The following is a 4,219-nucleotide window of genomic DNA, read 5'->3' as shown; positions in this document are numbered from 1 at the left end:
CGAAATTTGAATCATGGCATATTTATAAATTATAATACATATTGAATTTGTTATGAGATTGCCGAATGTGAATAATAAGTAAACAATATTGGTTAAGATATTAAACAAATCTATTTGCATTTATTTAGCTCAAGAACTCAAGGAAACAAAGTCGGATCGTGGAAAAAGGGAAATTGGTCGAATAGTCGGAATTGACGTACATTAGCGATCGAGGTAAGTTTTAAGTATTAAAGCCTATAATGTGATTGAGTATGATATGTTAAGCACATATTAAAAGAATCATAACTCTATTGTAAATCTTTATGCATATAGCCTAATGGTTATTATGAAGTATAGGTAAGTTATTGATATGATATGTTGCCAAATGGATATGACATTATGAAGTGCTGAAAGGATATGTCAGAAGAGTAAAATTGTGATAAACCTGCTCAGGACAGCAGCAGTAACATGAATTCAGAAAATCACCATAAATTCATGGATTTGAATTAGAGGCTGAATGAGACATGAAATTAAAGCTTAATGAGTCTAGTTTCTTATAAAAGAAACCGTGTAAGCAAAGGAATTTCTGATAATGAGAAATTTGATTCGTAGTGAAGAGTGGTCAGATTAGTCAAGCAGTGAAACAGGGGAAACTTTAAGAAAAATATGGTATTGATTGGCCAAACCTAAAATTCTGGAAATTTTATGGATGGAAGACATACGAGTCTATATTCAGGAAAAATTTACGGAAAGTGATTTGGAGTTTTGTAGCTCCAGTTATAAATAATTTAGTGACTATTGCTCAGGAAAAACAGCTTGTGCTGAATTTGAGATTGTGTTGTAAACCTTGATAAACTTGTTTTAGTTGCTTATAAGCTATTGATTAAACCCATATGTGAATTCTAAATTGTGATAAGGCCTAATGGCCGATGTGATGAATGTGAAAGTGTATATATGTGATAAGGCCTAATGGCCGATGTGATGAATGTGAAAGTGTATATGCGTGATAAGGCTTAATGGCCGATGTGATGAATGTGAAAGTGTATATATATGTGATAAGGCTTAATGGCCGATGTGATGAATGTGAAAGTGTATATATGTGATAAGGCCTAATGGCCGATGTGATGAATGTGAAAGTGTATATATATGTGATAAGGCTTAATGGCCGATGTGATGAATGTGAAAGTGTATATGTGCGATAAGGCCTAATAGCCGATGTGATGAATGTGAAAGTGTATATATATGTGATAAGGCTTAATGGCCGATGTGATGAATGTGAAAGTGTATATGCGTGATAAGGCTTAATGGCCGATGTGATGAATGTGAAAGTGTATATATGTGACAGGGCCGAGTGGCCAATGTGATGGATGTGAAAGTGCATAAATGTGATAAGTCCCGAAGGACATTTGTGTCAGTACTATATCCGGGTTAAAACCCCGCAGGCTCTATGCGAGAATATTATCACTGATTAATGTCCTTAAGCTTCATGCTTGTACTATATCGAGCTCTAAAGACCCGATAACTTCGTGTGGAGATTATGTCCGGGTAAGACTTCGTAATAAGAATTGCTTATAAATATATTCAATGCGAAAGGTTAAACAGGTATGTACTCCAAGTTTATATGTGAGCTTGATTTGCACTAAATCATAAGGTAGTTATGTGATGCATACGAGAGCAATCTATGAGACTATTCCTATGATTATGCGACATCGGATCAGTGTGAGAGGTGATGTGAAATCATACGATATATCTATGTCACATGAGTTCACTTTTATGTGAAAGTTTATCTGCCTATTGTATATGATGAGATGTGCAGATTCGGTAAAGGGATGGTATGCCCGAAGGAAGAGTGAAATAAAAATACGAACAACTATGTTATAATTTGATTGTTATCTGTTGACACTGCTTAAAACTTACTAAGCATTGTAATGCTTACTCCGTTTACTCTGTTTCCTCTGTTTTATAGATCTCATTGCGAAGCTACAGGCTCGGGGATCGTCAGCAACTAGTCACACTATCACTATCCACTGTTTGGTACTGCTATGTTTCGGATTGTCTTATGGCATGTATAAAATAGACTAGTGGCGGAAGAATATTTTGGTTAATGTATATAGCCATGCGAAAATGGCTTATATATGTTCGAGCATAATGTTATAATCATTTGGTATGGAATGGTTAATCGCTATCATGATTTGTGCTATTTATGCAAAAAGGGCTAGTTGAATCATGGAAACTATGAAATAGGTAAAGTCTACCTTAAAGGCAGATGCTAGCAGCAGCAGTGATGTAGATTTGGAAAATCACTAAAAATAGTAGGATTGGAATTAAATAGTGAATAAATTATGTAAACGAAACTTGATGAATCTATTTTCATAGTAAAGTAACGAAATGATCATATGGACAGTATGTTAAGAGATATTCAGGTTCTCGTGAGACAGGGCCAGAACAGTTTCTGGATTCCCTGTTCCGACTTTGGAAATTCATTATAAATTAACCAGAGATAATTAGGAGTTATGCCATATATTTCTGGATTCCTCTCTGAGTCTAGTTTCTATAGAGACAAACGGCATCAGTATTGAAGCCCTGTGCAGGGAGATATCCAAGTCGTAATGTGCAAAGGTCAGTGTAGTCGATCCCTGTAACATGGGAGACTTTGACTAATAAACTGTACTAATTGGCCTGACCAAAAATTCTAGAAAAAAATATGTAGATGGGCATATGAGTCTAGTTTCAGGGAAAAATTACGAAACTGATTTTCGAGTTGTGAAACTCAAGATATGATTTTTAAGGTGACAGTGTCGCAGTTAGCCAACTGCCTGGAAAATTTTAAAATGGACTGCGATAGTAAGCGAATTTAGTCTGTGAACCCCTCGTGTCCGACTCCGGCAACGGTCTCGGGTACGGGGTGTTACACTCTAGCTGTAGGATGGCTACTTCGGGCCGCGATGGGCCGAAAGGGGCCATGTGGGCCCAATGGGCTTAGGGGCCCAATTGGATAAGTTGTTTGATTGTGTAGTAAATATTGGACTAGGCTAGGTGAATCTCATATTTGTGGCTAGATTTGGGCTAAAAGGGCCACACGAGCGTGTGGGCCCATTTGGGCTGAGAAAGGGCTTTAGGCCCATTTGTATTGTTATCCCTGTTTAGAATACTTTACTTTACCAAATTACCAAAACACCCTTAGTTTGTAAAATTACCAAAATACCCTTGGTTTACAAAATTACCAAAATACCCCCAGTTTGTAAAATTACTAAAATACCCTTGGTTTACAAAATCACTAAAATACCACTGGTTTGTAAAATTACTAAAATACCCTTGGTTTACAAAATTACCAAAAATACCCTTGGTTTGTAAAATTACTATAATACCCTTGGTTTATAAAATCACCAAAATACCCCTGGTTTGTAAAATTACCAAAATACCCTTGGTTTACAAAATTACCAAAATACCCCTAGTTTGTAAAATTACTAAAATACCCTTTGTTTATAAAATTACCAAAATACCCCTGGTTTGTAAGATTACCAAAATACCCCTGATTTGTTAAATTACTGAAATACCCTCGACCTATAAAATTATTGAAATACCCTCGACTTGTAAAATTACCAAAGTACCCCTAATTTACAGAATTACCGTTTTACCCTCGATTTACAAAATTACTGAAATACCCTTGTAGGGTAGAAATATCGAAATACCCCTGTAGGGTAGAATTACCGAAATACCCCTGTAGGGTAGAATTACCGAAATACCCTTGTAGGGTAGAATTATCGTAATAACCGAAATACCCTTGTAGAGTAGAATTACTAAAATACCCTTGTAGGGTGGAATTACCAAGATACCTTGTGGGGTAAAATTACCATTTTGCCCTTAAGGTGTTAAATGACTATTTTGCCCTTGTGGCCAAGTGACTAACTTGGAATGTGTGGTTGACGAATTTGATTGTGAATATATGTTGGTATATGAATGACTTGACTGTGATTGTTTGATTCAAATATGGGCATGACATTCTACATACATGACATGTTGCATGGGTTGGGATTTTGTACGGAGGAAGATATGATCTGTTAGGATCGCATGGTTGCTTGACGACTGTGGATCCACCTAAGGCTTAAGAGCCGTATATTCGTACTCATTTGATAAGGTCGTACGGGTCGCCCAAGACGACTGTGGACCGATCAATGGCTGAGTGCCGATCATATTTACCTGAGGCTGTGTGCCAACTATATTTTCGTCGCTGATGGCT

The sequence above is a fragment of the Gossypium hirsutum genome, chromosome A09 (assembly GCF_007990345.1).
Source record: "Gossypium hirsutum isolate 1008001.06 chromosome A09, Gossypium_hirsutum_v2.1, whole genome shotgun sequence".
In the NCBI taxonomy this organism is placed as follows: Eukaryota; Viridiplantae; Streptophyta; class Magnoliopsida; order Malvales; family Malvaceae; genus Gossypium; species Gossypium hirsutum.
Note: the sequence above shows the minus strand (reverse complement) of the source record.